The following is a 14,346-nucleotide window of genomic DNA, read 5'->3' as shown; positions in this document are numbered from 1 at the left end:
CAAATGGATTTGCTTTCCAGCATTTTATTTTAGAGATGATTTCCCAGTTTTCTACTTAATCCTGTCACCGGTGGTCTTCAATTCCTTATTACACTGATATGCACTACTTCAAACTCACCCTTGTGGTCCCCCGGGAACCAATCCATTATTCATTCCCAGGTATTTTGGCCACACTAAAGGCAAGGCTTATATGGTGAGCCAACCTTGGTACACATCTGGGGCACTAGAGTGGCAGATACTGCCAAGTGCTCTATGTCTGGGGTTGCTATGTGCCACCATTAGCAACCTCATGGCATTCCTTGGGTGGTGGTGCATGCCAGATTTTCTGAGAGTATTGGGAAGCCACCATGATTTTTCTTCCTGAGTTTGTACTTGACCATTATTCATAGTCACTACAGTAACCCTAAGTGAAGTGCAGCTTTAAGAGAAGTTTGTGTTTAGAGTAGGGAAATGTATGCAGAAGATAAGCCTTCCCTTTCTCATGACTTTTTACAAATAAGACATTCAGCTAAGGGAAAATACACTGGAAATTTTTTACTGAAGAGCAGAATTAAGAATAAAGAGCAATTATTATTTTGGAGGCCCTCCAGAAAAGAGCAGTTTCATAAGAACAGAAAATGGTCATAAGAGGATCTCCCCATGGGGACGTCTCCAGTTTGGGCTCCATGGACAATGTTAGGGATTTAGTGTTATTATGGCCATTGTTGTCTTCTTAAAATATCATTTGAAAGAGAAAAGAAATTGATTGCATATACATCACATGTTTGAATGTATGATTATAACTTAATCTAAGATCATTCAAAGTTACACATTAAATAGACACTCAAAATGAACTAGTATGTTCTGATTCTAGTATTACTTTTTTTCCCTTAATTTAATGTATTCACAAATAATCACTCATTTTCAGCATTTTGGAGGACCTCAGCAGTCTTATTGTTGGCATATGCTCAGACACCCAGATTTCCAGACAAATTCTCTTTCCCTAACTATGTTTAGCCTGAGTCTGAGTCTGGAAAATGAGATAGATGCTGCCCCCTTCTTTCTTTTCTAATTTGTTTATATTTACTGTCTCCAAAGGCATCTGTGTCTTTACGGGTTGTCGCTTATGTTGTCACTTAGTAGTGGTTATTTTCTGCCATGCCAGGTGCCCTGCAATACATACCCAGAATGAACTGGAAAGCCATTTGAATCTTTATCGCAGCCTTGTATGAAAGGTCAAAGGGAGGGATTTCATGCTGTGCCATGGGGGGAGAAAAACATGTAAAACCTTCTCATCCACAGACAATTCTCACACCTCTAATACTTTCTTGCTTCCAACTCTCCTCACAGTAGGGTTCTTCCTCTGCTTCTCTGATCTATTTTATTTTTCTTCTTTTGGTGGTTCCCTTCCTGTCCTAATAGAAATTACTGTAGACTTTAAGGTTTTGTAACAGAAGGAATCCAAAGCAAAAGAGCAGGGCAAATGTGATATAAAATACATTGGATTCAAATTGGTGACCAAAAAATGAAAGTGTAAAAAGAACTTCAAGATAACAAAGTGACAGGAGAGCAACAGTAGAAAGTGTTACCATGCCTCCCAGAGAGGGAAAGATGTTATTAACATTGAGGATCTTAAAAAAAGGGCTCCCTGTAACAGCACCCCTGAGGGTGAGTTACTACGAGGCAGGTGCTGGAGTTCTGAGGGAGAGCATAATCAAGATGGATTTTGCAGGTCTTGAAAAATACTGCATCTGAGTTCAGCTACTGCTCTACTAAAAAAAAAAAAAAAACCCTCCAAATTGGGATGAAGGCATCTTGTTGGGGAGACTTTCAGAGAATGACAGACCAACAGCCCCCAGAAAGGAGATAGGCAGAAGTAAGTCTCTTTCTCCTCTTTCTTCAAGATTGTAATCTTTCTGTGGACTCTCCTAAGACAGAGCCTAACATACATCCAGAGGGCAAAGCAGAAACAGTTTTGACAGAGACAGACCCCATCTTCACAGAACAGACTAGAAAAGCATGTACTTGGAGTTGAGGGACAGTAACTTAATAACTAACATGGTCTACTTATTTGACAATGTAGCATCCATATACAGTATACACATACACATTTTTTTTAAAGAGAGAGAGAGAGAGAGAGAGAGAGAGAGAGAGAACTTTTTAATATTTATTTTTCAGTTTTCGGTGGACACAACATCTTTATTTTATTTTATGTGGTGCTGAGGATTGAACCCAATGTGCCATGCATGCCAGGCGAGCGCGTTACCGCTTGAGCCACATCCCCAGCCCCTACGCATACACATATTGTCACGTTTCTACAACAACAAAATAGACTGTGTCTAAGGCAATGCAACTATCCTTATTAAGAATGAAGATCTTGCTGTTTTCTCCTCAAAATGGAGAGTCATCAAAGATTAATAACCAGCATATCCATTTGGGGCCTATGCATATAATTCCTTAAATTTAATCACAGTACCATCCAAATGGCCAGAGTAGATTTGTATGTAACTTTCCTCTTCTAATACTCTTACTCTGTTCCCTTCATTTTCAGCTCAGCCAGTCAAGTTTCTTTGCCTGGTTAGGGGATACAAATTGGTTCCTGAAGCTTCTGAATCCTTAGTGAGTTTATCTTTTGTTGTTTTGTTTTTGTTGAAGTTTTCCACTAACTGTTTTGATTGGACATGTACATATTAAGAGGTCTCCCAAAGAATTCCCCAACACCAAATTCCTGCCTCCCTTTTATATCAGCAACCATATTTCACCATAATAATTGGAATCAATAACCCCAGTCAGTAGAGTAACTTCTTTTTTTTTTTATCTCTTGATTCAGGGGGATAAGGTTAAAATGGCAAAGTGGCAGTTTCCCTTTCTGTCTAGGAACCATAACCTCCAAATCAGCAATGCTCAGTTATAAGAATAGAATGAAAAATTCTGTGAGTGGGTTGCTCGAGTCATTATGACTTCCATTCTTTGATTCCCAAACCCATGTATACTGACCAAAATGGTGCCACTTATTAGAGTAAATATGTGGTACAAATCATATACCCATATCCTATGGGATAAAACCCCATCTCTTTCAAAGTTGTGACTTCAAACAGGCACCCTACTCAGTTTTTTTAGGAAATTTGACTTTTTTAAATATAAACTTCATTTATTTACTTGTATGTGGTGCTGAGGATTGAACACAGCACTTTGCACATACTAGGCAAGTGCTCTGCTGCTGAGCCACAACCCCAGCCCCACCCATTTGATCTTTATATGGAACCAGATGTTTCTGAATAAAGAGAGAAGGTGATAAGACAATTGGTCCTATAGGTATGAGTCTGCTATGACCTTCTTTTGTTGTGAAATGAGGGTTTGATTTTTTTTTTTTACTACCCACCCCCAGGCCCAGAGGAACTGTCATGTAGAATAACCAGACAAATGAAAATGGTCTTTAATAAATTAATCAGTGGTGGTTTTAGGTAAAACATGATATGCATCAATGAAAATTAATGTCCACAATACATGTCCATTCCAGTGAGGACAAATCCATACCTCTCCACACCAGGGGGAAGAGGTCATGTAATCAGTTTACTACCAGTTGTATGAATAGTCATACAACTATGACTAATGGCACTGAGTGTTGGTCCACACTGCTGGCAGGCTAGGCATCTAGCCTTGGTGAGGCTGTGCATGCCAGGTATTGCTTTCATCCCTATTACTGTTGCCACTTTCCTCTCATTGAACATGCATAGCATTAGTTAGGAGGTTGACTGACATTCAAAGAGTGTGCTATTTTCATGGATGTCCTTTGGTGAGCATTTGAATGTAACATGAATATCATTATACTCAATGCATATTCTAAAAATTCCATCTCCATACCAGTCCTCTTTATCACCCTATTCCAATCCTGATGATTCCAATTGTCAGGTCATTAGCATAATCAAGTGTATGCGGTTGCATTCATTTGCTCCTGTAAAGACACAACTTATACAAGAGCCAACTGTAATTGAAGCCACCACCTCATTTATTTTATGATAAGCACAGTCACTCATCAGGATCCATCTACATTATGCACAGGGCAAACAGATAAGTTGAATGGAATATTGTAGGTATCACATCCCTGAAACTTTCAAGTCTATGCTGATACTAATTTTTTCAATTTCCCCAAAGACACAACTGTTATTGATTCATTGTCCTGATAGGAAGAAAACGATCGAGTGATTTCCAATTGGTCCTTCCTAAAATAAAGGCCCTTACTTCATTAGTCAGAGAACCAATATAGGGATAATACTGCCCTCATCTAATTTAACTAGTCCTATAAAAAACTTGGAAAACTGAGGAAATGACCACAGGGTGAGCCATGAATCTATAGGTTTCCAGTGATTTGCATTTGGGCTTAGATGTCATCTCTCACCTGATTGCAAGCCCTTATTTTTATTGGTAGACTACAGTAGGATTGGGGTATATATGAACAAGTGTTAATTCAGAGTCAGTATCTAGTAATCCACAATATATCTGGATGTTTTCCCCAGCACACATTTCCTCTAATCAATTCCTATAAATTCCTCTGGGGGAATAGTACCAAGAGATCTACAGAATGTCCTTTCGGAAAAGTATAGCAGAGATTAGCAGAACATACTTTGCAACACCTTTCCTTAAGGGGCTCAACTTCTCCTTCCACTGAGAAACTTTAGATTTATGAAATTTTTTTAGGTCTGTAAGATAAGTAAGAGGCTATTACTTTCTATTGTGCCAACTCAAGTCATGTTTGTGTCCACCTGGCCATTAGAGTTTTTTTCCTGACATGTAGATCAAGAAACATTGAACTGTCCGTATACTTCTTTCCTAAGGACATCTTGATCAATTAACCACTGTCCCAAATCTCTGAAGATGAAAATGCTCTGACTCATATGATTTAGTTTTAAAAAATTCTACCATTTATAATAAAGTAGATAATCTGAAATAAGTTTCCTGTCATTATGCTAAGACAAATAATACACACATGACACACAAAAAAATATGACATGATCTCACTTTATGTGCACTCTTTTAAAAGTTGAATTCATAGAAACAGAGAATAGAATGTGGTTATCAAGAGTCTGGGGGCAGGGAATAGAGAGAACTTGGTTTAAAAATATAAACTTTCAGCTATAAGATCAATAAATTCTGGAGACAAATGTACAGTGTTAATATAATATAGCATTATGTATTCAGAACTTTTTCTAAGAGTATCTATCTCAAGTATTCACACCCCTACACACACAAATATAACAATGTGGAGCTAGGGATATAGTTCAGTTGGTAGAGTATTTGCCTTGCATGTAAAAGGCCCTGGGTTCAATCTCCAGCACCACACACACACACACACACACACACAAAACAACGTGAGGGGATACATATGTTAATTAGGTTGATTGTAGTAATAATTTCATTGTGTACACATATTTCAAAGTGTTACTTGTATATATTTAATTTTTGTCAACTATACCTCTATAAAGCTGGAAAAAATTTAAAAATTTACAAACAAAACACCAAACATTCTATTGCTATGACACTGCCAATCTTCATGGTAAATGTGCTCATCTTGTCTTTGATGGTTAAACACTAAAGCTTGTTCTATTTTATGCCATTATCTCTTTATCCCCATGGAAGTCAGGAATTCAATATCAGTTATGGGGCTTCCCATTTTCATCCCTGGCTTATATATGTGAAAGCCATCCCAGAGCTTTACAAACACATGTTTTTTAGTAGTTTAGTGGAAGAATTGTCTTCTGGGCTTTCTTGGAAGAATGGTGTAATGTGTGCATGTGACACAACTTCACCAACATTTGATCTCCCTTTTAGATTCCTTCTACTTCGTCTTGCCATAGTAGAAGTCCAACCATTGACACATAACTAAATGTCAGACAATGGCTGAATCTAAATTTCTATCAACAAAACAAGGAAACTGCTAGAATTATTTATACTTCATTGGCTTTACTCATTAAATCTAGAATCTTTCAAAATTGCACTGATATTACTAAATGAGACCTGTTGTATTTTTATATTCCTTTTTCTAACTCCCTACTGGAATTGACTCAGAAATTTTTCCTAGGTGTTTATTAATATAATTTGCAAATTCTTGCAAATATAAGCTATTTCCCTTGGAGTCATACTTTGAATTTGACCCATGGAACAAGTTGAGATCTCATAGATATAGCAGAGTATCTGCAGTAAAATGGACACCCTAGCTCTTACTCAGATGTTTGCAGAGTGACTAGGCATGCAGAGTGTAGGTTTGCCTTTCCATATACAGGAAGGCCATCAGCTTCAATTTACAGGGGAAGCTCAGAGTGACTTGGATGTAAGATTTTCATCTTTATCTAAGTCCAAATTAATCTGTTGTTCAATTTCTAAGTCCCACTCCTTCCTACCAATGACTTAATTTTCTGGTGAGAAATTTGGTGAGATCATGAATTCAACACATACTTTAATTCTGCAAACTGCACACTTAATATTTTTGGTATAACTCTTTTCTATGTCAATGAAATATAAGACACACATTTAAGGTTGTCATGGAAGCTCCATGGTTCTCTGACCATAATTTGAGCTTAAAGTTTAAAGACCTGTGTTTATCACTTCCATTCTATAGGCACCCCACTGTACACTGCAGCAAAACGTAAGGAAAATGTGTGAATAGTCTTGAAATGATTTCATCTAGATTGCGACAGCATCTCCTCCTAGGGTTGCTGTAAGAATTTGATAAATAAACACTCTTAAGAGTCCATCCCATATCACAGTCTTGTTAGGTATTCTTAGTCTCATAATGGTCAAGAAAAATAGTCACGTGTGTTCCCAAGGCTCTTGCTTCAGTAGACACTTCATTGTACTCAGTCACAGGTGGTGATTTGATTAATTGTAATGCAACTACATTCCATGAGTAATTAGCATCCTATTTCCCATTGGCAAGGAGCTCAGTACCATGTTCAATCTCAAGGACGTGACCAAACTAATCCCAAAATAGCTTGGAGGATTTGTTCCCCAAAATGACCCCTGGAGCCAATTTCCATGCAAGGGTTTATTCAGGAGATGGACACAGCACTAGCAATTTGAACCAAGAACATGTAATATAAAGAATTGTTAACTAGTTATCAAGTTCTTAAATGCATAATGAAAAGTACAGCAAAAGAATTCCAGGGTACTAACAAATCAACTGCAGGAAGTAGCTACCACCCCGAGGACCAAGGGAACAAAGGGGAGAGGTGGGAATAATTAAAACTCAGGGACCATCAGTTGTAGAAACCCAGATATTCTAGGAGGAGGTGCTTGCTCAGCTAGTGATGGCCTCTGTGGACTTGGGACCCATGGCTCTGGAGAGGGTGCACCAGACAGATGGTGCTGGTGTTGCTGGGTGGGGGACATGAGGAAGCTAGTTCTGCAAGCATGGGGGAAATTATAAACTAATTTCACACACACATACACATGCACACACACTAGTGCAATAGGGTGAAAAAAAATTTCTGAAGTGTTATTTATTCATAATTACTATCCTCAGGAAAATAAAGAGAGAATTGCTTGTACCTTTTGTGACCTTGTTGTCTCCTTCACTGGTGGAGCTGAACAGGGAGCAGCTGGAAAAAGCAGAAATGTGGTTTGTGTAAAAAATAAAAAGGTAAAACAGAAAGAAAGAAATAAATGTGGTTTGTGGATTTCATCTTGAGCACCACTAAGCACTGTATAAAAACGGTGAGTGTGGGGTTGGGAACGACGACTTAGTAACTGTCTTGTTCTAGTTCTGCTCTTGTTCCACCTTGCATTATAAATCCAAATCTGGGATCCACCTAGAAGGTAGACAGAAGAAGAAGAACTACAGAAATATGATATTCTATTTGCTGTACTTCAGCTCTTAAATGCTCCCCAAAGGGCTGTCTGTTAAAAGCTTGATCCCCAGCTTGGCACTATTGGGAAGTGGTGGAAACTTCAAGAGGTGGGGCCTAGTGGGAGATTTTAGGTCATTGGGGGCAGGCTTTGGAAAGGGATAGTAGGATCCTGGTCTCTTCCTCCCTCTCTTTTATTCCTGGCCATGATATAAGAACTTTTTTTCCCACCATATTTTCCTGTCATGATGTGCTGCCCCAGTCCCCAAAACAACAAGAGCATAGATAATGGACTGAAATCTCTAAAACCATGTTCCGGAATAAACCTGTTCTCATATTTATAAGTTGACTATCTCAGGTACTTGGTACACTGATGGAAAGCTGACTAAAGTAGCATTTTAAACACATTCAATAAAATCTTGTTGTTCTTTATCCCAGGGGTATCTGACACCATTGACAACTTGTCTCTTTATGTATTTATTTATTTTGGTACCCGGGATTCAGCCCAGGGGTGCTTAACCACTGATCCACATCCCCAGCCCATTTCATATTTTATTTAGAGACAGGGCCTCACTAAGTTGCTGAGGCAGGCTTTGAAGTTTCCTGAAATGCTGGGATTGTACCTCTTTTGACTTTCAATGCTTCCTATTTTCTACAAATTCCCTGACTTTTCATCTTAGCATAACAAGCAGGCCCTTGGCTTCACCATCTTTTCTTTAATCAGCCCTTTGTTGTATACTCATCATTTGAATAAAAGGCATTAACTTCCAAATAGTTACCAAGTTTGAAATTGAAGAGTCACTATAATCCACTATATCAGTCACTTTTGTTTACAATATTTATAATCTTATGCAGCCTGCCTATTCAAATGGATTCCCAAACCTGTGTGTTTTACCCACTAATTATCTCTCACATGTGTTCTCCATGTCCTTCCATCTTGCCACCAGCTTGATTCAAGCCCTCCTCATTATTGAGGAGCCTCATCCTCCTGACTCTGCTGCTTCTGCTCTACCAACCACACTGCCTTGCTCACACTCCCTCAGTTTACCTATCCATTCATCTCAGTGGCTTTCACCCAACACAGTGCTAGAATCACCAGAGGAACTTTGACAACACAGATTTCTGAACCCCACTACTGGAGACATTGTTATAACTGGTCTAGACAGGAGCTTTTTCTTTTATATACTTTAAACATTCCCGAGTTGCTCCTATGGTTCAGCAAGGTGACAGACCACTGACTGAGCTTATGTATCCAGTGCTTCTTATCCACGGAATCATTTATCTTTTTCTAACTACTCTTTTCTCTAACACACCCTGTGCCCTAGTCTCAATATAGCACTGTTTGTGGGTTGTTGTTGTTTTTTTTTTTTTGCCTTAAATGTCCTTCCCATTCTCTCTATTCCTTAAAAATTTATAATTTATTATTTGACACATACCATAGATAGACATAAATGTACGAAGAGATTATTTCCAACCCATAGAGTTGTGTAATGAACAGCTAAGTGTACAGTTTTGGGAGTCTGCAAGTTTTAATCCCAAATATACCATTTTCATGAGATTGGGCAAGTTGCTGTGCTCATTTAAGCCTTAAATCCTCATCTGGAGAGGATTTAATGAAGATAATGCTTTGCTTGGAGAGCAGATACACCAAATAAATAATATATTTATATTACCTACTATGTAACTAAAAATGTAGAGGTTATCTAATGGTCATTAGTCTCATAACTTTAAACAAGTTGAGCATTGCTTATCTGAAAAAATTTAAACTAAAAAAATATTTTTGAGCACCAAAGTCATCCCATCAGTGGAAAATTCTCCACCATGAAACTTTTTCATGCATAGAATTATTAAAAATATTGTATAAAGTCACCTTTGCCCTGTTTATAAGTGTACATGAAGCGTAAATAAATTTCTTGTTTAGACTTGATTCTCTTCCTCAAGATATCTCATTATGTTTATGCAAAATTTTTAAAACCTAAAAAAATCCTAATATCTAAAATACTTATAGTCCCCAGCATTTTAAGGACACTCAACGTGTTATCCCTTAACTTTCTTCCTCATCATTTGTAAGCACAGAATTGGCAACAACCATATCTGTCACTTTTGTTTACAATATTTAATACAGAAACTGACACACTTTGGTACTAAATAAAATGCCTATTGAATGAATAAAGATATGCTTCCTGTTCTTCACATCTCAGATCCTATTAAGAGAGGCAGTCAGAGAAAAAAACATTACTCTGAATTTTTGTTCATTTTTTATATCTCTTGTAATTACTCTGTGGGTAGATCATATGGATACTCATAAACCTTTTTTTACTGACTTCTATGTGATAAGTGATATAGCACAAAAGTTTCCTTAATCTTCAAATTAGAATTGTTCACCAATCTGAACTCTCACTTGTATATATTGTAACTTTTTTTTTCAATACTATTTATTGAACATCACTCTAGACGCTGGAGAGAGATTTGCAAGCCTCTAATCTGGACCATTCTGTATTTAGTGGTAGATAAGGTATTGTAATGAAAAAAGAATGGAAGTTTGGGAAGACACTCCTAGTACTTCCACCTTTACAAATTTGCTATTCTTCATGGTATTTTTTGAGAAATTCTATACAATCTCCCAAGCCCTGTTTCAAGTGTAAACCTTCCATGAGGGCTCCAAATGATTCTGCGGTTGAAATTAATCATTTGTGGCATCATTACACTTTGTGTCTGTTTTACACTCACTGACTTCAACTCCTGCTGAAGACATTTGTTCTGATACTTCCAGAAGTATGTGTATTCTTTGAGGTGAGTGTGCCATATATTGTCATACCCCTCACAATATGTAGCAGAGCTCATACACAAAATGTTTATCCAATGACTGTTTTTTGACAACAATCTGATCTTTTATCCAGATTTTTATTCCATTATTTTTCATACTTACCTTCACTTACTGGAACATTTGTGCACCACAGCCAATAGGATCATCATCACTATCATCATTATTTTCATATTGGCATAAGCATTGTTATAATTAGAGAAGTTGTAGGAAAAAAAAGTTGAAAAGTGAGTTTCTTTTCTTAAACTTAATGAGAACAAATACAACCACAAAAAGCCACTTATCTTAAAAAAAATTCTGCAACGAAGATAGAGAAATGTCATAAAAAAACACAGAAACCTCAATTTCCTGTGAGTCATCCTTTGGGAAATATAATATGAAAAGAATCAGTACAGAATCCAGATGGGAAATTTCCTTGAAATACCCTCAGAGTTGCAGGAGGATGTCCTCTGAATTCAATTGTGTATGATTTATTAACATATACTGGGTCCTAATAAGGAATGTGTAGCCCAGCCTGGACCTTCTCTCTCCCTCTCAAAGTCCTCTTGTCTCAATGCTTCACTGTAAATTTGCCTGAATAAAAGAAGAGTTTTGGAGTTCACTGAATTCAGTAACAGTTCTGAGAACCTTTTTTGAGTCACTTTTTAAAGTATGTAATAGATTCACTAAATTAAAAAAAAGGATGGATAGTCTACTTTTTTTAATTTAGTGAATCTATTACATACTACCAACAAGAAGCAACACATCATGAAGATTAACAGTACAGGATGCAGAGTTAAATTCCCTGGTTGTGAATGGTTATTCCACTATTTATGAACTGCGTGACCATAAACCTCTTTGTGCCTCAATTTCTCAGTATCTCTCTATGTATATTTACATCATTAGGTGAGTTAACACATATCAATTTCTTAGAATGGCACATAGAGTAATCACTCCAAAAAATCTTAAATATTATTATCATCCACATTAAACTTCTTGTCTTCCCAAATGACTCTGAAGTATACCCACTTGTTCAAACATTATTGAACTATTGGATACCAAGGAGTTCTATATGCGAGGGGAAAAGATACAAGCAAAACGTAAAACTGTCCTCTTATGAATGAGAGCCTTGGTTCATGATAGGATCCCTGATAATAAGCAGATAATAATCTGCAACATAATGCCATAAAATACTGACTAGCGTGCACTGTGATGAAAAGTTAGGCCAGGGAAACAGGACATGAGACCAATGCAAGGACAAAGACTACCAACAACATAAGGAAACTTGACAGTCAATCATTGTTTGAGTCTTCACAGCAAGTTCCTGGGCAGGATGATGAGTGCTGCACAGAGATATAGGATCTAGCGGGACTGAAACAGTCCCTCAAACTGGACGAACTAAGGTGCCTGACAATGAAGTAAGATTGGAATGGGGTGAGAGAGCAGAGTTTCCAGAAAAGTGGGTTCAGGAGAGCACCTTATTAAGATCAAGATAGAAGGCTGTTATATCAGTCATGGGCTGATATAAGATTAACAACAAATTTTACCTCCTGACTCACCGGAAAATCTACAACTCTTTGGATTTTCCAGACAGGGCTGGAGCCAGCCTTTGAGCCTAAGATAGGGTCAGGATATGTTGAGATCAAAAGGCAGAGAATTATGATGACACTCAAAAAAAATATGTGTATTATGAATCAGTCTTTCTTGTTGGAGTTGATGTTTATAATCATCAATGCTTAGGATTCCTGATCCTTCATCTTTAATAGCCATGGGTACCATGGATGAATCTACCTCAATATTCTATATTGATTATATGTTTGCTAAACTGAATTAATGCAGGTGAAATGTTAGCATACACAGGGATATTTTTATGTTCCTTCAATAATTGCAGGTAAATTTTGCATAAATATATTCTTCAAACGAGTACATTTTATACTAGAAGCTATTGTCAGAGTAATCGTGGCTCTTTGGCCAAGTTTTCAACTTTTGTAAAAATGAGCAGTTTCTCTCACTCATCCATTTCTATCCTTTAATTTTGGATGTTAACTTTACTCAAATATAAAAAGTCAGTGTCGTAAGCCCAGGTTATTAAAACATTTTAGCCCCGCTATACATAAATGGAAGAACACTTCTGTCAGAATGGTAAGAAAAGTGTTAGGATAGGAATTCTGGGGTGAAGCTGACAGCTGAGTGCTGAAGGCCCCTCAGACTCTCCGTCTGGTGGTAATCTGAACTGAGTAGACTTCAGAGGTGGTCCATGCTGCAGATGGAAACCATCAAGAGTCCAGTGCAACAACAGAACAGAAGGCAGCTGTGTCATGCCATTGACCGGAGCCTACTCAGGGGAGAAATATGAGAGATTAAGAACATGGTGGAAAGAATCTGACTTTTATATGGGCTCAGTTATGCAATATCATGAGTGTTATTCACTTTCTTCTTTCTCCACACTTGGAAATACTCTTCAGTGAGTCCTGCCATTATAAATGTGCTTATTTTTGCACTTAAAAAAATGACTGGAAGGAGATATTTAGTTTTCTGATGTCATTGCTTGGAGACTGTGAATCTAAATGGAGCTCAATAACATCAGGAAAAACAGAAAGATTAGATAGGCAGTTTAAATACTCTAAATGCTCTAAGCAAAGGTGCTAGAAGACTTGAAATATTTTGATATTTTAATGCTCCTTTCTAAAGGTGCAAAGCCCACCACGATCCTGGTTTCTTATGGACTGGGTAGCATCATCCACTTGGTAAAAGCCTACCTAAATTTTTGGAAATAAATATACAAAATTATCAAGTTATTTATCTAATATGGATCTCGAAATCCCAAGTCTATAATGTGATACTGAATGCTCCAGGCTACTTACTGCTCCATGGAGCTAAACAGACCATGAGACAAAACTTTCAGTCTCTCCTAGACCTCTCTCTGTTTTATTTTATTCATCAGAATCTTCTATGTTTGGCAGCACATAGCCCTATTACACATATCTGTAGAAACATTGGAAATGCCCACAGTGTGATTCTTTCCCTGATCAAAATTCCACTCAAATTAAAACCAGGGGTGCAGGTTTTTTCCAACCAAAGTTAACTTTGCAACTGTGTTGCCCAGATGTACAATGTCTTTGACAGTTTGTTTATGGATTGTACATAAGTACTGCTTTGGAAAACAGAGAAGCTGTTGTTTTGGCCATTGACTGCCAATGGGCTTGGAGAGTTGTTTGTAGAACCTTTACTGGAAATCTGAACATCTGACTGACTTAGAGGATGGCTTTGTTGGTCCCCTACCAATCTGTATCCTGCTAAACCCTCAGAACTCTTCACACAACTTGGCTTTCCATCATGTTCTATTAAGACACACAGATGTAGTTCAGTGGAGTGTGTGTGACATTTCAAATTATATACTTCTAAGAATGGCATATCCAAGTTAGTTAATAATGATTCTGTCCATCATTCTGAACATCCATGATTTTTTTCTTTTTTCTTTTTTTTTGCAGAAGAAGGAATGGTGTTTTCCCACTTTTTTGTTTTGTTTTGTTTTTGTATACTGCATCAAAATTAACAATCTAGCATGATTTCATAATGTCCAAAATTTCAGTAAAATTAGACTTTAGACAGTCAAATTGAATCTGTACCATTTGTAGAGAAAAATCTAAGAGTATTATTATTAGCAGCGATAATTTGTCCAAAAGTTTTACTAGAAACATTTTTTCCTGTATCTTAGATTAA

The sequence above is a fragment of the Urocitellus parryii genome, chromosome 9 (assembly GCF_045843805.1).
Source record: "Urocitellus parryii isolate mUroPar1 chromosome 9, mUroPar1.hap1, whole genome shotgun sequence".
In the NCBI taxonomy this organism is placed as follows: domain Eukaryota; kingdom Metazoa; phylum Chordata; class Mammalia; order Rodentia; family Sciuridae; genus Urocitellus; species Urocitellus parryii.
The sequence above is the reverse complement of the archived record's forward strand: the minus strand, read 5'-3'. Positions refer to the sequence as shown.